Source organism: Pristiophorus japonicus, unplaced genomic scaffold (assembly GCF_044704955.1).
Source record: "Pristiophorus japonicus isolate sPriJap1 unplaced genomic scaffold, sPriJap1.hap1 HAP1_SCAFFOLD_29, whole genome shotgun sequence".
Lineage (NCBI taxonomy): Eukaryota > Metazoa > Chordata > Chondrichthyes > Pristiophoridae > Pristiophorus > Pristiophorus japonicus.
Window position 1 is genome coordinate 5,519,793 of NW_027252668.1, and position 25,354 is coordinate 5,545,146.

The 25,354-nt window shown below is 50.8% G+C and overlaps 1 pseudogene; it reads left to right on the top strand.

Annotated features, from left to right (window-relative positions):
* Window positions 1-20,517, top strand: part of LOC139248154 (integrin alpha-X-like) — an 84,919-nt pseudogene extending 64,402 nt beyond the window's left edge.
* The last annotated feature ends 4,837 nt before the right edge of the window (window positions 20,518-25,354 follow it).

The window sequence follows — 25,354 nt, forward strand, 5'->3', positions numbered from 1 at the left end:
GGGACCCGTCGCCCCTCGCAGCCTCCGTGCTGGGACCCGTCGCCCCTCGCAGCCTCCGTGCTGGGACCCGTCGCCCCTCGCAGCCTCCGTGCTGGGACCCGTCGCCCCTCGCAGCCTCCGTGCTGGGACCCGTCGCCCCTCGCAGCCTCCGTGCTGGGACCCGTCGCCCCTCGCAGCCTCCGTGCTGGGATCTGTCGCCCCTCGCAGCCTCCGTGCTGGGACGGTATTGTCCCTCAGAGCGATTGGTTGGGGACTGGTGTCCCTCAGGGCAGTGGGAAGGGGTGGGAGGCGTCACAGGCCGGTTAACAGTCTGGCAGGATGGCAATATCAGTGTTTTTTATTTGTTCCGTGATGTGGGCGTCACTGGCAAGGCCGGCATTTATTGCCCATCCCCAATCGCCCTTGAGAAGGTGGTGAGCCGCCTTCTTGAACCGCTGCAGTCCGTGTGGTGTCAGGGAGGGAGTTCCAGGATTTTGACCCAGCGACGATGAAGGAATGGCGATATATTTCCACGTCAAGATGGTGTGGGACATGGAGATGCTGATGTTCCCATGCATCTACTGCCCTTGTCCTTCTAGGTGGTAGAGGTCACGGGTTTGGGAGGTGCTGCCGAAGAAGCCTTGGCGAGTTGCTGCAGTGCATCTTGTGGATGGTACACACTGCAGCCACGGTGCGCCGGTGGTGGAGGGAGTGAATGTTTAAGGTGGTGGTGGAGCCGATCAAGGGGGCTGCTTTGTCCTGGATGGTGTCGAGCTTCTTGAGTGTTGTTGGAGCTGCGCTCATCCAGGCAAGTGGAGAGTGTTCCATCACACTCCTGACTTGTGCCTTGTAGATGGTGGAAAGGCTTTGGGGAGTCAGGAGGTGAGACACTTGCCACAGAATACCCAGCCTCTGACCCGCTCTTGTTACCACAGTATTTATGTGGCTGGTCCTGTTAAGTTTCTGTTCAATGGTGACCCCCAGGATGTTAATGGTGGAGGATTCGGCGATGGTAATGTCATGGTGAGGTGGTTAGATTCTTGCTTGTTGGAGATAGTCGTTGCCTGCCACTTGTGTGGCGCGAAAATTACTTGCCACTTCCCAGCCCAAGCCTGAATGTCACCCAGCTCTTGCTGCATGTGGGCACGGACTGCTCCATTATCTGAAGAGTTGTGAATGGAACTGAACACTGTGCAGTCAATAGCGAACATCCCCACTTCTGATCTTCTGATGGAGGGAAGGTCGTTGATGGAGCAGCTGAAATGGTTGGGATTAGGACACGGCCCATTGTTTTGGTACCTTTGCCACCTCCCACAGCTGTAACCATCTCTTTAACCATTTGATGGGGCGGGGGGAGGGGAGGGGTTAGTCCTGTTTGACAGGGGAAGTATCCTACTGACCCATACGGTGAGGGAGGCGAAAGGTAGGGACGGACCACAGGCACCAGACAGGAGTCTCCCCGGCCCAAATCTGGGAGTACAAATACACAAATCATTAAAATTAGTGACACAGGTTAATAAGGCCATTAAAAAAGCAAACCAAGCACTAGGGTTTATTTCCAGAGGGTAGAATAGAAAAGCAGAGCAGTTATGTTCAACTTGTATTGAACCTTGGTTAGACCACACTTGGAGCACCGTGCACAGTTCTGGTCTGGTTAGATCACACTTGGAGCACCGTGCACAGTTCTGGTCTGGTTAGACCACAGTTGGAGCACTGCGTACAGTACTGGTCTGGTTAGACCACACTTGGAGCCCTGTGAACAGTTCGAGTCTGGTTAGACCACACTTGGAGCACCGTGCACAGTTCTGGTCTGGTTAGACCACAGTTGGAGCACTGCGTACAGTTCTGGTCTGGTTAGACCACACTCGGAGCATTGTGCACAGTTCTGGTCTGGTTCGATCACACTTGGAGCACTGTGCACAGTTCTGGTCTGGTTAGACCACACTTGGAGCCCTGTGAACAGTTCGAGTCTGGTTAGACCACAGTTGGAGCACTATGCACAGTTCTGGTCTGGTTGGACCACACTTGGAGCACTGTGAACAGTTCGAGTCTGGTTAGACCACAGTTGGAGCACTATGCACAGTTCTGGTCTGGTTGGACCACACTTGGAGCACTGTGCACAGTTCTGGTCTGGTTAGACCACACTTGGAGCCCTGTGAACTGTTCGAGTCTGGTTAGACCACAGTTTGAGCACTGTGCACAGTTCTGGTCTGGTTGGACCACACTTGGAGCACTGTGCACAGTTCTGGTCTGGTTAGACCACAGTTGGAGCACTGTGCACAGTTCTGGTCTGGTTAGACCACAGTTGGAGCACTGTGCACAGTTCTGGTCTGGTTGGAGCACTGCGTACAGTTCTGGTTCCCATATTATAAAAAGGATATGTAGGCACTGGAGAGGGTGCAGAGAAGATTTACAACGATGATACCAGAAATGTGAGGATTGTATACATCAGGAAAGATTGAACTGGCTGGGCCTCTTTTTTTCTTTTGAAAAGGGAAGGTTGAGGTGTGACCTAATCGAGGTCTTTAAAAATTATGAACAGTTTTGATAGAGTAGATACAGAGAGAATGTTTCCACTTGTGGGGAAGAGCATAACTAGAGGCCATCAATATAAGATAGGCACCAAGAAATCCAATAGGGAATTCAGAAGAAAATTCTTCACCCAGAGAGCGGTGAGAATGTGGAACTCGCTACCACAGGGCGTGGTTGAGGCGAATAGCACAGATGCATTTAAGGGGAAGCTGGATAAACACAGGAGGGAGAAAGGAATAGAAGGATATGTTGATGGGGTGAGATGAAGAGGGGTGGGAGGAGGCTCGTGTGGAGCATAAACACCGGCATGGACCAGTTGGGCTGAATGGCCTGTCTCTGTGCCCGACATCCTAAAAATCCTCTGAATTCATGTGTGGATAGGAAGCGCATGTTTCCCTTAGCAGAGGGATCAACAACCAGGGGGCATAGATTTAAAGTAATTGGTCGGAGGTTTAGAGGGTGATGGGGGGTCTGGAACTCACTGCCTGAAAGGGTGGTAGAGACAGAAACCCTCACCACATTTAACAAGTACTTGGATGTGCACTTGAAGTGCCGTAACCTTCAGGGCTACGGACCTAGAGCTGGAAAGTGGGATTAGGCTGGAGAGCTCTTTGTCGGCCGGAGTGGACATGATGGGCCGAATGGCCTCCTTCCGTGCTGTAATTTTCTGTGATTCTATGACTCTCCGTGAATCAGTTGTCGTTGCGACCTTCGCAGGTGGAGAACTTGGGCCTCAGGACCCTGGCGGTTGGAGTAACCTTCACGGTCCCGGTGAGGGTCGGTGCCCGCATGCTCTGGAATGTCACCGTCTCCGAGAGAAAGCCGGTGAGTGCTGCGGCGGGAGACGGCGGAAAAAAGGGCGCGCGCTTGTCTCGAGGACGGACATCTTGATCCACCGCCCCTCACCACCATCACGGCCACTTTTCCTCAGCCTGTGTTTACTTAACAGCAGCAGGGACTGAAGAACATCGGAACATAGGGAGCAGGAATGGGCCAAACGACCCCTTCGAGCCTGCTCCGCCACTCAGTAAGATCATGGCTGATCTTCAACCTCAACTCCACTTTCCTGCACTATCCCCATATCCCTTGATTCCCATAATATCCAAAAATATATCGATCTGTGTCTTGAAATACACTCAAAGACTGAGCTTCCATAGCCCTCTGGGGGAGAGAATTCCAAAGATTCACCACCCTGTGAGTGAAGAGGTTTCTCCTCATCTCAGTCCTAAATGGCCGACCCCTTATCCTGAGACTGTGACCCCTGGTTCTACACTCCCCAGCCCGGGGGAAACATCCTCCCTGCATCTACTCTGTCAAGCCCTGTAAGAATTTTGTATGTTTCAATGAGATCACCTCTCATTCTTCTAAACTCTCAAGAATATAAGCCCAGTCTACTCAATCTCTCCTCATAGGACAATCCCTCCCATCCCAGGAATCAGTCTGGTGAACCTTCGTTGCATTCTCTCTGTGGCAAGTATATCCTTCCTTAGGTAAGGAGACCAGAACTGTACCCAATACTCCAGGTGTGGTCTCACCAGGGCCCTATATAATTGCAGGAAGACGTCTTTACTGTGATACTCAAATCCTCTTGTAATAAAGGCCAATGTACCATTTACTTTCCTAACTGCTTGCTGAGCGATTATTTTATCACATAACACCCTGTGAAGCACCTTGGGATGTTTCACTCCGGTAAAGGCTCTATATCAATAAAAGTGGGTGTTGTTAGTGACCTTCTCCCCTTTGTACCCATCCCTTACCAGGGTACCCGCTCCATCTGCCAGCCCGCAGTGGAGAGCGTGGCAGTGCCGGAGGGAGCGATGTCGGCGGACCCGCGAGATTACATCGTACTGGTAAGGACCAACACTCGTCGAAAACGGAGACGGGAGGAGAAGATCAAAGAATCATAGACTGATAGAGAACAGGAGGAGGCCGTTCGGCCCATCATACTGTGCGGCTCTTTGAAAGAGCTGTCCAATTAGTCCCACTCCCCCTGCTCTTTCCCCATCGCCCTGAGAACTTCCCCTTCAACTATTTATCCAATTCTCCTTTTGAAAGTTGCTATTGAATCTGCTTCCACCGCCCTTTCAGGCAGTGCGTTCCAGATCATAATAACTCGCTGCATAAAACAATGTTTCCTCATCTCCCCCTCTGGTCCTTAAATCTGTGTCCTCTGGTTACCCACCCTCCTGCCACGGGAAACAATTTCTCCTTATTTACTCCATCAAAGTCTTCATGATTTTGAACACCTCTATTAAATAAACTCTTAACCTTCTCTGCTCCAAGGAGAACAGCCCCAGCTTCTCCAGTCTCCCCATGTAACTGAAGTCCCCCATCCCTGGTACCATTCTGGTCAATCTCCCCTTTAACCTTCTCTGCTCCAAGGAGAACAACCCCAGCTTCTCCAATCTCCCCATGTAACTGAAGTCCCCCATCCCTGGTACAATTCTGGTCAATCTCCCCTTTAACCTTCTCTGCTCCAAGGAGAACAACCCCAGCTTCTCCAGTCTCCCCATGTAACTGATGTCCCTCATCCCTGGTACCATTCTGGTCAATCTCCCCTTTAACCTTCTCTGCTCCAAGGAGAACAACCCCAGCTTCTCCAGTCTCCCCACGTAACTGAAGTCCCCCATCCCTGGTACCATTCTGGTCAATCTCCCCTTTAACCTTCTCTGCTCCAAGGAGAACAACCCCAGCTTCTCCAGTCTCCCCATGTAACTGAGGTCCCTCATCCCTGGTACCACTCTGGTCAATCCCCTCAGCACCCTCTCCAAGGCCTTGACATCCTTCGTGAAGTGCGGTGCCCAGAATTGGACACAATACTCCAGTTGAGGCCGAACCAGTGTTTAGAAAGGTACTATAACTTCCTTGCTTTTGTGCTTTATGCCTCTATTATTAAACCAAAGATCCCCATATGCTTTTGTTAACCGCCTTCTCAACTTGTCTTGCCACCTTCAAAGATTTGTGCACATACCCCCCCCCAAGTCTCTACATACACCCCCAGGTCTCTCTGTTCCTGCACCCCCTTTAGAATTCTACCCTTCAGTTTATATTGCCTCTCCTCCTCATTCTTCCTACCAATAGGTATCACTTCACACTTCTCTGGATTGAACTGCATCTGCCACGTGTCTGCCATGTCACCAGTCTGTCTGTGTCCTCCTGTAAGTGGTTTTCCTTGGGTGTTTTCGAAGCATCCCCACTTTACAATAGTTCTAACGCTGGAGTTACTGTACTGAACAGATGAATGAGTCAGGGACGGGTACCTTGGTCCGAGTACCGGCAATGCTTTTATTAAAGTTAAAACACACACCTGCACCCAGTAAAACCAAACACACACCCTGGTGTGTAAAATAAACAAATGCAGTACACTTCACAGTTTGGCCTGTCTAAACAGGCCCCTAACGCGAAGTACCCACGTCTAAAACACCTCCCTTGAAAACCCCTAAAGCTTGGTTGGGACACACGACATCCTTTCACATTATGTGGTGGTCTTAAAGATCCGTGGGCTGGGATAAATGCTCATCAATTACCCCTCTGGCTTACTCGCTGCTTCTCCCGATGAGGCGTATCTTCTGGGTCCGTACCAAACTGGTATTCAAGTCCAGTCTCAAGGTCCGCCTCCCAATCGAAGGAGTGAGGCTCTCTTGGCTCGTAGATGGTGGTTTCTTCTCTCCGTTCCAGATGGAGTGCTCAGTCCTTGTGTGTTGCAAGCAGGCGAAGAAGAGGGGGAGAGCAAGAGATGGCTTCCAACGTAAATCTGGGGCCCAGAAGAGGCGAGGGCCCAGGAACAGCAGGGGCCAGCCCACACTGCGAAATGTGTGTGTGCTCGGTCTGTGCAGCAGAGCTGGTCTCCAGTTAGTCTTGGGTAATCCTTGCCACTGGCTCAAGACCAAGCTCTGTCAAGCCCGTGTGGTGGCTGGTGTGCAACGGCCAGCACACGTTAAAAAATCCACATACAGGCATCTGCCACCCTTCACAATATAGTTCAGGATCTGGAATATTAGGTCCTTCATTGAAACACCTGTGAACTCATCCCTTTTTGGCGTGGAAGCAAGTCCTCCTCACTTCGAGAGACTGTCTGTGGTGATATACCTGCAAGACTGTTAAAAATCCAACTGTTCTTCCCGCCTGAGGCTGTCCAACTGAAAAGCAAAAACCAAGTCTTTGCCTGCCCCTTTGTCAAACTGGGCTGTCCCTCATTGGGTGGCTCCAATGAGTCTTTGTTCAAAATAGCTTTCCTTTGCCTTTCGACGGCCTGAAACACCAGCCACCTGACTTAATGTCTCACTGATGGGTTCCCATTCCATGACAAAAGTCACCCAATTAACCTGCTTTCAGCCATTCTCATTCCCAGCCAGCTGATGTCTATTCAAGTTAAAACATGTTTGGACTTACCCAGGTTAGCTCTTCTGCTGTACAGTGACTGTGTCCCAGCAAAGTTCAAAACTTATAAGTCCAAAAGTTTACGCCGATGTTTTCGCCGAATCTTACACATGCGCAAGTACCCCCAGGTGTGCCCATGTCACCAGTCTGTCTGTGTCCTCCTCAAGTCTGTTACTGTTCTCCTCACTGTTCACGCATTTCCCAGTTTTGTGTCATCTGCTAACTTTGAAATGATGCCCTATGTACCAAAGTCCAGGTCATTAATATATATCAGAAAGAGCAGTGGTCCCAATGCTGACCCCTGGGGAACCCCTCTGTATACCTCCCTCCAGTCTGCAAAACAACCGTTCACCACTACTCTCTGCTTTCTGTCCCTTAGCCAGTGTTATATCCATGCTGCCACTGTCCCTTTAATCACATGGGCTTCAATATTGATAACAAGTCAGTTATGTCAGTGTTAGCTGTGGCTCAGTGGGTAGCACTCTAGCCTCTGAGTCAGTAGGTTGTGGGTTCAAGTCCCACTCCAGGGACTTGAGCACATAAATCTAGGCTGAGCATTGCACTGTCGGAGGGGCAGTACTGAGGGAGTGCTGCACTGTCTGAGGTGCTGTTTTTCTGACGCGGCATTAAACCGAGGCCCTGACTCCTCTCGCAAGTGGACACAACGATTCCACAGCCAGTATTTTGAAGAAGAGCAGGGAGTTCTCCCCGTGTCCTCAATCAACATAATAAAAACGGATTATCTGGTCATTATCACATTATCGTTTGTGGCCTCCCTCGGGAACGGGTCCTCATTCCCTCGGAAGGATGTGGGGAAAGAGTCCTCCCTCCCTTGGGGGGGATGTGGGGAAAGGGTCCTCCCTCCCTCGGGGGGGGGGATGTGGGGAAAGGGTCCTCCCTCCCTCGGGGGGGGGATGTGGGGAAAGGGTCCTCCCTCCCTCGGGGGGATGTGGGGAAAGGGTCCTCCCTCCCTCGGGGGGGATGTGGGGAAAGGGTCCTCCCTCCCTCGGGGGGGATGTGGGGAAAGGGTCCTCCCTCCCTCGGGAGGATGTGGGGAAAGGGTCCTCCCTCCCTCGGGAGGATGTGAGGAAGGTGACCCCGCCCGTTCCTGTGGACCACATTTTCCACTGTCCCTCATTCGGGGGCGCGCGAGATAAAATGGTGTCCGGGGGATTAACTGCGCCGTCGGTCTTCACATCGCCTCCTCTGACCCACCTCCCCCCACCACGTGTCCACCTTTAGGAGAGCCCTGGAGTCGCTCAAAATGGCGGCCGGCGTGAGGGAGATGCACATCACGGTCGAGGATTGCGCCGCTGCCGTTTTTACCGCCGTGCGGGTTGGGGTCGCAATCGGGGGGGGGCTGCCCAGAGTGGGGAGAGTGGCTTTTGAGTTGCACATGAGCACATGAGCGCCCGATAACCCAGTCCCTCTCCTTCATCTTCCTTCCTCACCAGGACTGTGGGATCGCACTGTGCGCGCGGCACTGAGGTGCAACGTGGCTGCACTGGAGCATCATGGGACGGTGATTTTCGACGTCCAGGGGGAGCTAATGTCGCCGGTGATCGCGGAGGTATGTGCCTAATCTCCCCTCCCTCCCTCCACCACCCTGACTCACTCCCTCTCTCCACCCCTCCCTCCCTCTCTCCCTCCCTCACCCCTTGACTCACTCATTCCCTCCCTCCCTCCACCACCCTGACTCACTCACTCCCTCTCTCACACCCTCACTCCCGCCAAAGCTCTCTCTCACTGTCGGCAGTACTGAGGGAGTGCTGCACTGTCGGAGGGGCGATACTGAGAGAGTGCTGCACTGTCGGAGGGGCGATACTGAGAGTGCTGCACTGTCGGAGGGGCAGTACTGAGGGAGCGCTGCACTGTCGGAGGGGCGATACTGAGAGAGTGTTGCACTGTCGGAGGGTCAGTACTCCAAGTGTGGTCTCACCAGACCAGAACTGTATACAATGCTCCAAGTGTGGTCTAACCAAGGTTTGATACAGGTTCAGCATAGCTTCTCTACTTTTGAATTATTTCCCTCGAGAAATAAACCCGAGTGTCTGGTTTGCTTTTTTACGGCCTTGCTAACCTGTGGCAACGTTTAGTGATTTGTGTAATTGTACTCCGAGATCCCTTTGTTCCTCTACCCCACCCAGACTCGCGCCTCCAAGTAATAAGTGACCTCCTTATTCTTCATACCAAGATGTAAAACCTCACATTTATCTGTGTTTGACTTAATTTGTGAATATGGGCCCATTCTGCAAGTTTATTAATGTCCTCTTGTCAGCTCCACTGTCAGCTGTGGCTCAGTGGGTAGCACACTCGCCCCTGAATCAGAAGGTTTTGGGTTCAAGTCCCACTCCAGGAGCTTGAGCACAAAAGTCCAGGCTGACACTGCAGTGCGGTGCTGAGGGGGAGCTGCAGTGTCGGAGGGGAAGTACTGAGGGAGTGCAACACTGTCGAAGGGTCAGTACTGAGGGAGTGCCGCACTGTCGGAGGGTCAGTACTGAGGGAGCACTGCACTGTCGAAGGGTCAGTACTGAGGGAGTGCAACACTGTCGGAGGGTCAGTACTGAGGGGGAGCTGCAGTGTCGGAGGGGAAGTACTGAGGGAGTGCAACACTGTCGGAGGGTCAGTACTGAAGGAGTGCTGCACTGTCGGAGGGTCAGTACTGAAGGAGTGCTGCACTGTCGAAGGGTCAGTACAGAGGGAGCACTGCACTGTCGAAGGGTCAGTACTGAAGGAGTGCTGCACTGTCGGAGGGTCAGTACTGAGGGAGCGCTGCACTGTCAGAGGGTCAGTACTGAGGTGCCGTCTTTCAGATGAGACAGTTAAACCGAGGCCCCGTCTACCCTCTCAGGTGGATGTAAAAGATCCTATTACATTATTTCGAAGAGGAGCAGAGGAGTTCTCCCAAATGTCCTGGGGCCATTATTTATTCCACATTACAACAGTGACTACACTCCAAAAGTACTTCATTGGCTGTAATGCGCTTTGAGACGTCCGGTGGTCGTGAAAGGTGCGATATAAATGCAAGTCTTTCTTTCTTTCTTTATCTGTGCTGTATTTTGTAATGTAGTGCGACTTCTCATCCTCGGTGATTTCAACCTCCATCTCAACTTATCTTGCTCTCTCTCCTCTGAATTCATTACCCTCCTGTCCTCCCTTAACCTCTCGCTCCATGTAAATCCCTCAACCCATATTCACAGACACCCCCTTGACCTTGCAATCTCTTTGGCCTTGCTACTCCAAAGTGTCAATTACAGATGAGGCCATCTCTGACCATTTCCTTGTATGGTTCTCGACCCACATTCCCCTTCCCCAATACAAACCTACTTCCTTCTGCATCCGCCCCTGGAAAAAACTCTCCAAATTCTATTACAACTGCACTTATCACCTCGAAACTGTCCAATCTTTGGCCCTCTATTAACAATTACATTTCTTCAGCCACCGATCTGCTCACCCACACCCTCACTACCACCTTTGATGTCCTAGTCCCTATTAAAATTATTACTCTCTCCCACCCTGGCCGTTCCCCCTGGTACAACCCTCATCTTCGCTCCCTCAAGACAAAAGGCCGCAGACTTGAACAGATGTAGTGGACAACTGGTTTAGCCATTACCGCCAGATCTGGCTCAAACACGTAAAACATTATCAGTTCTTAATCTTGTCGATTAAAAACTGCTCACTATTCCAGGATCATCCTGGGTTGTAAAACTAACCCCCGACTACTATTCTCTACTGCTAACCGTCTCCTTAAACCCCTCTCCCCTGTCTCCACCACACTCCCCTCCAACAACAAGTGTGAGGAGCTCATGGACTTCTTTGTCCCAAAGATTGAGACCATCTGATCAGCTGCCTCTGTGAGTTCCCTTCCTCCACCTAGCTCACAGGGCCAAACTTCACCTGATGCTCCCACCTGCCCTCACCCTGAACTCACATCTTTCTCTAGTTTCTCTTTGATCTCCCTTTAATCTCTCCAAACTCATCTTTTCCATGAGACCCACTTCCTGCTCTCTTGACCCTATTCCCAACTTCCTTTTCTGGCTCCCATGTTAGCCGACATTGTTAACGGTTCTCTGTCCTCAGGTACTGATCCCACTCTCCTTCAAATCTGCTGTCATCACCCCTCTCCTCAGAAAACCAAACCTTGCCCCCACTGTGCTTGCAATCTATCGCCCCATCTCCAACCTCCCTTTCCTGTCCAAAGTACTTGATCGTGTTGTCACCTCCCAAATCCGTGACCATCTTTCCATCAATTCAATGTTTGAATCCCTTCAATCTGGTTTTCGCCCCTGCCACAGGACCGAAACTGCTCTCATCAAAGTCACAAATGTCTTCTTTTGTGACTGACAAAGGTAAACTATCCCTCCTCGTCCTTCAGGACCTGTCTGCAGCCTTTGACACAGTTGGCCACTCCATCCTCCTCCAGCATGTCTCCACCAGTGTCCAGCTGCGTGGGACTGCACTCGCCTGGTTCTATTCTGATCTATCTAATCGTAGCCAGAAAATCTCCAGCAATGGCTTCTCTTCCCACTCCCACATCGTTACCTCTGGTGTCCCCCAAGGATCTGTCCTTGGTCCCCTCTTATTTCTCATCTATATGCTGCCCCTTGGCGATATCATCCGAAAACACGGAGTCACTTTCCACATGTAGGCTGACGACACCCAGCTCTATCTCTCCACCACTTCTCTCGACCCCTGCTTGGTATCTAAATTGTCAGATTGCTTGTCCAACATCCAGTACTGGATGAGCAGAAATTTTCTCCAGTTAAATGTTGGGAAAACCGAAGCCATTATCTTTGGTCCCCGCCACAAACTGCGTTCCCTAACCACTGACTCCAGCCCTCTCCCCAGCATCAATCTGAGGGAGAACAAGACTGTTTGCAACCTAGGTGTCATATTTGATCCTGAAATGAGTTTCCAGCCACATATCCACCGCATAACTAAAACCGTCTTTTTCCACCTCCGTAACATTGCCTGCCTCCGCCCCTGCCTCAGCTCTTCTGCTGCTGAAACCCTCATTCATGCCTTTGTTACCTCTAGACTTGACTATTCCACTCACTCCTGGCCGGCCTCCCACATTCCACACTATGTAAACTTGAGGTCATCCAAAATTCCGTGTCCTAACCCGCACCAAGTGAAGATCACCCATCACCCCTGTGCCTTTTGACCTACATTGGCTCCCAGTTAAACAACGCCTCGATTTCAAAATTCTCATCCTTGTTTACAAATCCTTCCATGGCCTTGCTCCTCCCTATCTCTATAATCTTTGTCAGCCTCACAGTCCCTCGAGATGTCTGCGCTCCTCAAATTCTGGCCTCTTGAACATCCCTCATTATAACTGCTCAACCATCGGTGGACGTGCCTTCAGCTGCCTGGGCCCTAAACTCTGGAACTCTCTCCCGAAACCTCTCCGTCTCCCTACCTCTCTTTCCTCCTTTAAGACGCTCATTAAAACCTACCTCTTTAAACAAACTTTTGGTTATCTGCCTTAATTTCTTCTGTGGTTCGGTGTTAAATTTATCTGCTTGTCTGTAACACTGCTGTGAAGCACCTTGGGACGTTTTATCACGTTAAAGGCGCTATATAAATAAACGTTATTATTATAATAATGTATGCACCTGGTGAGTATGCTCACAGGTTGGTAGAGCTGTTGAGTTGGGAGGGGCTTAGCCAGTCACGTGATGTTCACAAGACTCAATAAAACCCCAGCCAGTTGGGTTCGGAGATCCACGATGAGGCAGGTAGTTGTGAGCCTGGTGGATGAACTGTAATGTGTATTGTGATTGTTAAACCTTTTGTTAATAAGCCAACTAGTTCTTAATAGCAATGTGTTGCTATGAATTTGTAAGCAAAGAACCCACGAAGCAAACACATTACAGACTTCATTTGCCAATTATAGGCCCATTCTGCAAGTTTATTAACGTCCTCCTGTCATTTCCTGCAGTCCTCCTCCGTGCTGGCTAACCCCGCCCACCCCGCAATTCGGTGTCGTCTGCAAACTTACACATTGTGTTTCACCCTGTGATTCCCCCCTTTCTGCAGCTCAAGGTGAGGAAACTGGGGCTTCCCAGCAAAGTGGTGCTGAGTTACGATGAGGCCAAGTACGTGGATGTGTGGGAAGGGGCTGGCCAGTACAAGCAGGCCACGGTGAGTGGGGCTGAGTTACGATGCTCAGTATGTGGGTGTGTGGGAGGGGGCTGGGCCGGGGGTGGGGGGACACGGTGAGTGGGGCTGAGTTACAATGCTCAGTATGTAAAGCTATCATTAAGGAAGAAATAACGGGACATCTAGATAGGAATAGTGCAATCAAGCAGACGCAACATGGATTCATGAAGGGGAAATCATGTTTAACTAATTTACTGGAATTCTTTGAGGATATAACGAGCATAGTGGATAGAGGTGTACCGATGGATGTGGTGTGTTTAGATTTCCAAAAGACATTCGATAAGGTGCCACACAAAAGGTTACTGCAGAAGATAAAGGTACGCGGAGTCAGAGGAAATGTATTAGCATGGATAGAGAATTGGCTGGCTAACAGAAAGCAGAGAGTCGGGATAAATGGGTCCTTTTTGGGTTGGAAATCGGTGGTTAGTGGTGTGCCACAGGGATCGGTGCTGGGACCACAACTGTTTACAATATACATAGATGAACTGGAAGAGGGGACAGAGTGTAATGTAACAAAATTTGCAGATGACACAAAGATTAGTGGGAAAGCGGGTTGTGTAGAGGACACAGAGAGGCTGCAAAGAGATTCAGATAGGTTAAGCGAATGGGCTAAGGTTTGGCAGATGGAATACAATGTTGGAAAATGTGAGGTCATCCACCTTGGAGAAAAAAAAACAGTAAAAGGGATTATTTGAATGGGGAGAAATTACAACATGCTGCGGTGCAGAGGGACCTGGGGGTCCTTGTGCATGAATCCCAAAAAGTTAGTTTGCAGGTGCAGCAGGTAATCAGGAAGGCGAATGGAATGTTGGCCTTCATTGCGAGAGGGATGGAGTACAAAAGCAGGGAGATCCTGCTGCAACTGTATAGGGTATTGGTGAGGCCGCACCTGGAGTACTGTGTGCAGTTTTGGTCACCTTACTTAAGGAAGGATATACTAGCTTTGGAGGGGGTGCAGAGACGATTCACTAGGCTGATTCTGGAGATGATAGATTGAGCAGACTGGGTCTTTGATGATAGATTGAGCAGACTGGGTCTTTACTCGTTGGAGTTCAGAAGGATGAGGGCTGATCTTATAGAAACATTTAAAATAATGAAAGGGATAGACAAGATAGAGGCAGAGAGGTTGTTTCCACTGGTCGGGGAGACTAGAACTAGGAGGCACAGCCTCAAAATACGGGGGAGCCAATTTAAAACCGAGTTGAGAAGGAATTTCTTCTCCCAGAGGGTTGTGAATCTGTGGAATTCTCTGCCCAAGGAAGCAGTTGAGGCTAGCTCATTGAATGTATTCAAGTCACAGATAGATAGATTTTTAACCAATAAGGGAATTAAGGCTTACGGGGAGCAGGCGGGTAAGTGGAGCTGAGTCCATGGCCAGATCAGCCATGATCTTGTTGAATGGCGGAGCAGGCTCGAGGGGCTAGATGGCCTACTCCTGTTCCTAATTCTTATGTTCTTATGTGGGTGTGGGGAGAGTGGGGTAGAGCTGGGCCGGGAGTGTGGGGGGGGGCACGGTGAGTGGGGCTGAGTTACGATGCTCAGTATGTGGGGGGTGGGGGGGCTGGGCCGGAGGGGGGGGGGGGCACAGTGAGCGGTGCGGGGGGGGGGCACGAGGCTTTCCCCAGCGGTCAGAGGGGGAAGTGTGGGCTGCCCCACCATCCCCAGCACACGGAACTTTCACGCGGGGCATAGGGTCGACCTCGGCTCTGCGCCCGGAGACCTGGGGAACGCCCCTGGTGCGAGCGGGCATGGACTGATGCCCACCAGACTGGGCGCATCCTAGAGTGCCTGGGGTCCCCTTAATAGGGAGTCAGGTTCCTCTTTATAGGGTATCAGGATCCCCTTTATAGGGAGCCTGGATCTCCTTTATAGGGAGTCTCGGGGTCCCCTTTATAGGGAGTCTCAGGTCCCCTTTATAAGGAGTTACAGAGTCTCCTTCATAGGGAGTCACAGAGTCCTGTTTTTAGGGCCATAAGAACTTAAGAATTAGGAGCAGGAATTGGCCATTTGGCCCCATGAGCCTGCTCCGCCATTCAATGAGATCATGGCTGATCATCGACCTCAACTCCACTTTCCCGCCCGATCACCATATCCCTTGCTTCCCTCAATATCTAAAATTCTGTCGATCTCCGCCTTCAATATACTCAGAGACTCAGCATCCACAGCCCTCTGGGGCAGAGAATTCCAAAGATTCACCACCCTCTGAGTGAAGAAATTTCTCCACATCTCAGTCCTCGATGGCCGACCCTTTATCCTGAGACTGTGCCCCCTGGCTCTAGATTCCCCAGGCAGGGGGAACAGCCTCTCAGCATCTACCCTGTCAATCCCCCTCAGATGTTTCAGTGCGATCACCTCCCCATTCTTCTAAACTCCAGAGAATATAGGCAACATCTACTCAATCTCTCCTCATAGGACAACCTTCTCATCCCTGGAATCAGTCTGGCCAACCTTCAAGGCATGTGTGTCCTTTCTCAGATAAGGAGACCAAAACCGTGCACAGTGCTCCAGGTGACGATCCCATTTACAGTCTCAGCACCTTCGAGATCGGAAGGACCTACACCATGACTCTTTTGGCAAATGATATACAATTTCTCCCGATAGTGTCCCGATATTTTCCATCCCACCACAGATCCCGGGGTCAGAGGGATGTGTCCCAGGAGACTCCCGTCTGATTCGCAGCCCCAAAACTCCCTCTCCCTCTCATCTCAGCTGTGGCTCAGTGAGTAGCACACTCGCCTCTGAGTCAGAGGGTTGTGGGTTCAAGTCCCACTCCAGGGACTTGTGCACATAATTCTAGGCTGACACTCCCATTGCAGTACTGAGGGAGTGCTGCACTGTTGGAGGGGCAGTACTGAGGGAGCGCTGCACTGTCGGAGGGGCAGTACTGAGGGAGCACTGCACTGTTGGAGGGGCAGTACTGAGGGAGTGTCGCACTGTCGGAGGGACAGTACTGAGGGAGCACTGCACTGTTGGAGGGGCAGTACTGAGGGAGTGTGCACTGTCGGAGGGGCAGTACTGAGGGAGCACTGCACTGTTGGAGGGGCAGTACTGAGGAAGTGCCGCACTGTCGGAGGGGCAGTACAGATGGAGCGCTGCACTGTCGGAGGGGCAGTACAGATGGAGCGCTGCACTGTCGGAGGGGCAGTACTGAGGGAGCACTGCACTGTCGGAGGGGCAGTACTGAGGGAGCACTGCACTGCCGGCGGGGCAGTACTGAGGGAGCACTGCACTGCCGGAGGGGCAGTACTGAGGGAGGGCTGCACTGTCGGAGGGGCAGTACAGATGGAGCGCTGCACTGTCGGAGGGGCAGTACAGATGGAGCGCTGCACTGTCGGAGGGGCAGTACAGATGGAGCGCTGCACTGTCGGAGGGGCAGTACTGAGGGAGCACTGCACTGTCGGAGGGGCCGTCTTTCGGATGAGACATTAAACTGAGTCCCCGTCTGCTCTCTAAGATGGACGCAACAGATCCCATTGCCAGTATTTGGAAGACGAGCAGGGGAGTTATCCCCGGTATTCTTGCCATATTTATTCCTCGATCATTGTAACAAAAGAACAGAGTATCTGGCCATTATCACATTGCTGTGTGGGAGCTTGTTGTGGGCAAATTAGCTGCTGCGTTTCCTACATTACAACAGTGACCACATTCCAAAAGTACTTCATTGGCTGTAAAGCGCTTTGAGACGTCCGGTGGTCGTGAAAGGCGCTATATAAATGCAAGTCTTTCTTTCTCTCGTCCTGCAGATCCTGACAGAGGTGGACATCCTCGAGGGAGTCAATCACGTTCCCCTGATCGTGGGGGGCAGTGTCGGTGGCCTGGTCTTGCTGCTTATCCTCGTCGTTCTGTTTTATAAGGTGGGTCCCGGGAGTCCCCGAGTGTTCTCTCCTTGAAACAGCCGTGCCTTCACCTGCAACGGCTTCTCTTCCCGCTCCCACACCGTTACCTCTGGTGTCCCCCAAGGATCTATCCTTGCCCCCCCCCACCCCCACCCTCCTATATCTCATCTACTTGCTGCCCTTCGGCGACATCATCCGAAACTGCTGACCACCCAACTTCCCTTCCTGGCTCCCCATGTTAGCTGACATTGTTAACGGTTCTCTCTCCTCAGGTACTGTCTCCCTCTCCTTCAAATCTGCTGTGATCACCCCTCTCAAACAAAAAACAACCCTTGACCCCTCCGTCCTTGCAAACTACCGACCCATCTCCAACTTCCCTTTCCTCTCCAAAGTCCTTCAGTGTGTTGTCTCCTCCCAAATCCGAGCCCATCCTTCCCGCTACTCCATGTTTGAATCCCTCCAATCCGCTTTCCGTGCCGACCACAGTACCGAAACAGCTCTCATCAAAGTCACAAATGGCAGAAGAACATCAGAAATAGTAGCAGGAGTGTGCCATTTGGCCCCTCGAGCCTGCTCCGTCATTCAATACAATCATGGCTGATCTGATCTTGGCCTCAACTCCACTTCCCTGCCCGCTCGCCATAACCCTGGACTCACTTATCGTTTAAACATGTGTCTATCTCCGCATTAAATATATTCAATGATCCAGCCTCCACAGCTCACTGGTGCAGAGAATTCCACAGATTCACGGCCCTCTGAGAAGAAAGTCCTCCTCATCTTTGTTTTAAATGGGTGACCCCTTATAATGCCCCTTAGTTCTAGATTCACCCACAAGGGGAAACATCCTCTCTGCATCTACCTTGTCAAGCCCCCTCATAATCCTATACGTTTCAATAAGATCACCTCTCATTCTTCTAAACTCCAATGACTATAGGCCCAACCTGCTCAACCTTTCTTCATAAGACAACCCCTTTATCAACCGAGTGAAACTTCCCTGAACAGCCTCCAATGCAAGTATATCCCTCCTTAAACAAGGAGACTAAAACTGTACGCAGTACTCCAGGTTTGGTCTCACCAATACCCTGTACAGTTGTAGGAGGATTACCCTGCTTTTATACTCCATCCCCCTTGCAATAATGGCCAACATTCCATTTGCCTTCCTACTTGCTGTATCGACATACTAACTTTTTCTGTTTCATGTACAATGACCCTCAGATCCCTCTGTACTGAAACATTTTACCTTCTCTCCATTTAAATAATAATTTGCTTTTTTATTTTTCCAAAGTGGATAACCTCACATTTTCCCACATTATACTCCATCTACCAGATTTTTGCCCACTCACTGAGCCTGTCTATATCCCTTTACTGATTCTTTGTGTCCTCCTTACAACTTGCTTTCCCACCCATCTTTGTATCATCAGCAAACTTGTTTACATTACACTCGGCCCCTTCATCCAAGTCATTAATATAGATTATAAATAGTTGAGGACCCTGCACCGATCCCTGTGGCACCCCACTAGTTAGTTTGCCAACCTGAAAATGACTCCTTTGTCCCAACTCTCTGTTTTCTGTTAGTTAGCCAATCCTCTATCCATGCTAATATAGTACCCCCAACCCTGTGTGCTCTTATCTTGTGCAGTAACCTTTTATATGGCAGCTGATCAAATGCCTTCTGGAAATCCAAATGCACATCCACTGGTTTCCCTTTATCCACCCTGCTCATTACACCCTCAAAGAGCTCCAGCAAATTTGTCAAACATGATTTCCCTTTCATAAAACCATGCTGACTCTGCTTGACGGTATTACGCTTTTCCGAATGTCCTGCTACTGCTTCCTTAATAATGGAATCCAGCATTTTCCCAATGACAGATGTTAGTCTAACTGGTCAATCGTTTCCTGCTTTCTGTTTCCTTCCTTTTTTAAATTGGGGCGATACATTTGTGGTTTTCCAATCCGCTGGGACCTCCAGAATCCAGGGAATTTTGGTAGATTACAACCAATGCATCCACTATCTCTGCAGCCACTTCTTTTAAGACCCTAGGATGCAGGCCATCAGGTCCAAGGGACTTGTCCACCTTTAGTCCCATTAGTTTGCCGAGTACTTTTTCTCTAGTGATAGTTTTAAGTTTTCCCCTCCCTATAAGCCCCTTGATTATCAATTATTGGGATGCTTTTAGTGTATTCTACCGATACAAAATATTTGTTCAAAGTCCCAGTCATTTCTCTGTTTCCCATTATTAACTCCCCAGTCTCATCCTCTAAGGGACCAAAGTTTACTTCAGCTACTCTCCATTACAATCGCTCAACCATCGGTAGCCGTTGCCTGGGCCCCAAGCTCTGGAACTCCCTACCTAAACCTCTCCGCCTCTCTACCTCTCTTTCCTCCGTCAAGACGCTCCTTAAAACCTCTCTCTTTGACCAAGCTTTTGGTCACCTGCCATCATTTCTACTTATACAGCTCGGTGTCAAATTTTTTATCTCATAATACTCCTGTGAAGCACCCTGGGACGATTCACTACATTAAAGGCACTATATAAATAACATTTTGGGTTGTTGTTATCATTTGCAAATAAACTCGACTCATTTGCTTTGTCGCCTGCCCTGCCCAGGCAAGGCAATGGCTCCCATGATCACAAGTCTGACTCTGGATCCCTACAGGCTGGATTCTTCAATCGGAGAAACAACGCGGGGGATGGAGACAGCCCTGGAGAGAGAGCCTCGGAGGATGCAGGCCTGTCGGCCGAGGGGGAAACTATCCAAGAGTGAGAAAAGCCACCATCCATCACATCGTCCTGCAGTGGCTTCGACCAATCAGCAGACTCCGTCTCTCTCAGCATTCCAAGGCCAAAGGAAGTGGTTGAGTTGGAGGATGAGATGTGAAGCCAATAATTGCCGATCACAGTTGCTCAGTCGGTCTCTCTCTCCCTCCCTCACCTCTGAGTCAGAAGGTCGTGGCTTCGAGCCCCCCCCCCACACACACACACACACACTCCACAGACTTGAGCCACATTAAGCCAAGATCTGACACTCACCCCAGTTGCATGTACTGACGGAGTACCGCACTCCCTTAGTGCAGCGTTCCCTCTGTACTGCCCCTCCGACAGTGCCACACTCCCTCAGTACTGACCTTCCAACAGTGCCACACTCCCTCAGTACTGCCCCTCGGACAGTGCAGCAGTCCCTCAATACTGCCCCTCCGACAGTGCGGCGCTCCCTCAGTACTGCCCCTCCGACAATTTGGCGCTCCCTCAGCACTGCCCCTCCGACAGTGCGGCACTCCCTCAGTACTACCCCTCCGACAGTGTGGCACTCCCTCAGTACTGCCCCTACGACAGTGCAGCTCTCCCTCAGTACTGGTAACTGGGGGGGTGTGGACCTGGGTTTTGGGGGCTCGAGTCTCTGGAGTGTGTGGGGCTTGAACCCACGACGTTCTGCCGCAACGATTGTACTCGATCTAGTCGGTGTTTATTATAGTTCTGTCATGTATTCAACTGTCATTGTAATCCATGTATAAACTGACCTAAGTTGTACACCGTGAGAACTCTGACCACTAGGTGCTGAACTTGTGGGAGACACTCCTAACCTGGACTTTCAGGTATAAAAGGGGAAGCTCCACCCATCTTCTCCACTTCAGGGCTGGAATAAAGGTTGCTGGTCACAGAGTGACCTTCTCTCCAGTATGGGCCTTGTGTGCACTTGTACTGTATAGTAAGGATATATTATTGGTGACGAGAAACTGGGATTTAAACCATGCGAGCATGGCCACTAGCAGCACAGACGAGAGGTACTGTGTTGGTGATGATTGGGACGATTTTATTGAGAGACTACAGCAAAGTTCCGTCACCAAGGAACGGCTGGGACAGGATTCGGCCGACAATCGCAGGGCTCATCTGACGGTTTGTGGATCCAGGACGTACTCCCTGATGAAGGACCTTCTAGCGCCAGAGAAGCCGGCGGACAAGGCTTTTGAAGAGCTCAGTAAGTTGATCGGGGAACACTTTAAACCGGCGAGCAGCATGCAGATGGCGAGACACCGGTTTTACACGCACCGGCGGCGAGAAGGGCAAAGTGTTCCAGACTTCGTGGCAGACCTCCGGCGACTGGCGAGCCTATGTAAGTTCCCAGATGCATGCAGAGCGGAGATGCCGCGAGACTTTTTTGTTGAGGGCATCGGGCACGCTGGGGTTTTCAGGATTGAGACCAAGGACTTGACCCTGGAAACAGCGGCTTTGATGGCCCAGACATTTATCTCAGGGGAGGAAGAGACCAGAATGATGTTTGACAAAAATCTTGTTTTAAATGCAGCAAATGGACAGGGAGTCAACATTGTTAACACGGCATACAGTTCTCCAGGCAGACAGGGGCAATCGGACATGCCCGAGCTTGTAGTCGAACCCAAAGGGGGAATTCAACAGAGACAATGGCTAGCTGAACGGCGATTCATGCCATCGCAAGGGACAATGCGGCCAGTAATGGGGCCATTAACACCTGTCAATGGTGCGTTTAAGGAGAGTTACAGAGACAGTCAGAGACGATCGACTGGTAATGGACCTTTTGTTTCCAACAACGGCTCATGTTGGAGGTGTGGAGGAAAACACACAGCCAGAGCTTGCAGGTATCAGCAATATACCTGCAGAAATTGCAACGTCAGCGATCACTTGGCGCGTATGTGCAGGAAGCCTGCAGCCAGGTTGGTGTACGAGGAGGACGGGCTCGATGTACGCCATACGAAGCCAAATGGACACTGGGGGAAATCGCTGGAAGCTGAAGTTCAGCGAGTTCATGTGGAGCACATATACAGTTCATACACCAGGACGCCACCGATAATGATGAAAGTGCTCCTCAATGGCATCCCAGTATCAATGGAGCTAGACACGGGGGCTAGCCAGTCCCTGATGAGTATCAAACGGTTCAACAAGTTGTAGGTGTCCAAGGCCAGGAGGCCAAAATTATTGCCGATTGACGCACAGCTACGGACATATACAAAGGAGATAATTCCGATGCTCGGCAGCGTCACAGTAGTCGTGACCCACAAAGATTCGGAGGACAGGTTGCCACTGGATTGTCCCGGGGGACGGTCCTGCACTGCTGCGGAGGAGTTGGCTTGCTGTCATGAACTGGAAATGGGGCGATGTCAATGCAATTTCCTGTGGAGCGAATATTATGCTCACAGGTCCTGGACAAATTTGACTCACTATTCCAACCTGGCATTGGCACTTTCATGGGGACCAAGGTAGTGATTCACATAAACCCAGATGCCAGGGCAGTACACCACAAGGCCAGAGCGGTGCTGTGCGTGATGCGGGAAAAGATAGAAGGCGAATTGGACCGCATGCTGAGGGAAGGCATCATCTTGCCAGTCGAATACAGTGACTGGGCGAGCCTGATTGTGCCGGTGCTCAAGGCGGATGGGTCGGTCAGGATATGTAGTGATTTACAAGGCCACCATCAATCGGGTGTCACTCCAAGACCAGTACCCGCTACCGAGAGCGGAGGATTTCTTTGCGACGCTATCTGGTGGCAAACTTTTTTCAAAATTGGACCTGACCTCAGCTTACATAGCCAGGTGCTGGCAAGTGAGTCGAAGAAGCTGACCACCATCATGACACACAAGGGGGTTGTTTGAGTACAACAGATGTCCGTTCGGGATTCGCTCAGCCGCGATCTTTCAGCGAAACATGGAAAGTCTCCTCAAGTCGATTCCAAGGACAGTGGTTTTTCAAGACGACATCCTCATCACGGATTGCGATGCTGAAGAACACCTCCACAACCTGGAGGAGGTGCTACGCAGACTAGACCGGGTAGGTCTACGATTGAAAAAGGCGAAGTGCGTCTTCCCAGCTGCAGTGGTAGAATTCCTGGGGATGAGGGTAGCAGCAGACGGGATCAGACCTACTGTGTCCAAAACGGAAGCAATCCCGAGAGCACCCAGACCCCGTAACATGACGGAGCTACGTTCGTTCCTGGGGCTCCTGAACTATTTTGGTAACTTTCTTCCCAAATTGAGCACGCAGTTAGAGCTGCTACACGTGCTCCTACGCAAAGGTCACGAATGGGTCTGGGGGGACAGCCAGGAAAGGGCTTTCGATAGAGCATGCAATTTGTTATGCTCCAACAATCTGTTAACGCTATATGACCCATGTAAGAAACTTGTTTTAACGTGCGATGTGTCGTCCTATGGAGTCGGGTGTGTGTTGCAACATGTTAATGCCAAGGGTCAGTTACAGCCAGTAGCTTATGCCTCCAGAAGTCTGTCCCAGGCAGAAAGGGGCTACGGGATGGTAGAAAAAGAAACGTTTGCATGTGTATATGCAGTAAAAAAAAAATGCACCAGTATCTGTTTGGCAGGAAATTTGAGCTGGAGACAGATCACAAACCCCTAACATCCCTTTTGGCCAACAATAAGGCCATAAATGCAAATGCGTCGGCCTGTATACAGAGGTGGGCACTCACGTTGGCTGCCTATGACTATACAATTCGGCACAGACCGGGCACTGAAAACTGCCCCGATGCACTCAGCAGGCTCCCACTAGCCACCACCGAGGGGGCAACCGAGCATGCTGCTGAGATGGTCATGGCTGTTGAAGCTTTCGAAAGCGAAGGCTCACCCTTGACAGCCCGACAGATCAAAGTCTGGACAAATAGAAAGCCGCTACTGTCTTTAGTCAAGAAATGTGTCCTGAATGGGGACTGGGCAGCCACATACAGGGCATACCCTGAGGAATTCAAACCATTTCACAGGCGCAAGGATGAACTCTCGATTCAGGCCGATTGCCTACTATGGGGAAACCGAGTCGTCATGCCCCATGTGGGCAGAGAGACGTTCATCCGAGAACTCCACAATGAGCACCCGGGCATTGTCATGATGAAGGCAATTTCCAGGTCATATGTTTGGTGGCCAGGGATAGATGCAGACCTGGAACTTTGTGTTCGCAGGTGCAACACGTGTGCTCAGCTGGGCAATGCACCCAGGGAAGCCCCCCTTAGCTCCTGGTCCTGGCCCACCAAGCCATGGTTATGCATCCATGTGGACTACGCAGGTCCTTCCATGGGAAAAATGTTTTTGGATGTAGTAAACGCCTACTCCAAATGGATCGAGTGTGACATTCTTAATTCAAGCACATCCTCTGCCACGGTAGAAAGTCTACGGGCAATGTTTGCCGCCCATGGTCTACCGGACATCTTTGTCAGCGACAATGGCTCGTGCTTTACAAGAATTGAATTCCAGGACTTCATGGCAGGAAATGGTATCAACCATGTCAGAACGGCACCGTTCAAGCCGGCCTCAAACGGCCAGGCGGAACGAGCAGTGCAGATAATCAAACAGGGGATGCTCAGAATCCAAGTGGGTTCCCTACAAAGCCGCTTATCACGCCTCCTGTTGGCCAATAGATCCCGACCACACTCACTCACAGGGGTTCCAACCGCAGAGCTGCTAATGAAAAGGACGCTCAAAACCAGGTTATCCCTGTTTTCACCCCACCATGAAAGAAATTGTTGAGAGCAGGCGCCGGTCACAACGTGACTACCATGACGGGAATGCGAGGGCGCGATGTATTGATGTCAATGACCCGTCTTTGTCCTCAACTATGCTGCAGGGCCCAAATGGCTCGCAGGCACTGATTGCCAAAGAGGGGAATAGGATTCTGGTAGTTAAACTTACCAATGGACAAATCTGCCGCAAACATGTGGATCAAACAAAAAGGAGGTTCAGCAACCCCATAGAAGAACACGATGTAGAGTTCACTCCACCACAGGTGACTGAACACTGGAACCAAGTGGAGGAGAGCCCAGTCACTGTGGGCAGTCCGGTCAGGCCTGAGGCACCGCAAACAGCAGACACTCAGGCCAGCGCCCAACGACCGGAGCCCCAACTCAGGCGCTCTACTAGGGAGCGTAAACCACCAGAGAGACTTAACCTGTGATCCCAATAAGACTTTGGCGGGGGAGGTGATATCATGTATTCAACTATCATTGTAATCCATCTATAAACTGACCTAAGTTGTACACCGTGAGAACACTGACCACTAGGTGGTGAACCTGTGGGAGACACTCCTAACCTGGACTTTCAGGTATGAAAGGGGAAGCTCCATCCATCTTCTCCACTTCAGTGCTGGTCAGAGTGACCTTCTCTCAAGTATGGGCCTCGTGTGCATTTGTACTGTGCAGTAAGGACATATTAAGTCCTGTTGCAGTTTTTGGTTTTGGCTATGATTGGTCGTTGAAATGAACAAGTTCTAATGCCCTGCACCCTCTGTGAAGAAAAGTTTACCAAACCGATTTCTGGCGATATTATTAAAGCACTTACGGCCGTGGAACAAACCCTCTAAACACAACATTTCTACATTTGCCTTGTGGGACTTTAGATAGATGGAGTCCTGTGTGTTGACCATGAGTGAGACCGGCATTAAGGCCCAGAAATTGGGTTCAGCCTCGTCTGGGGCGGTAACACACACGAGTGCCAG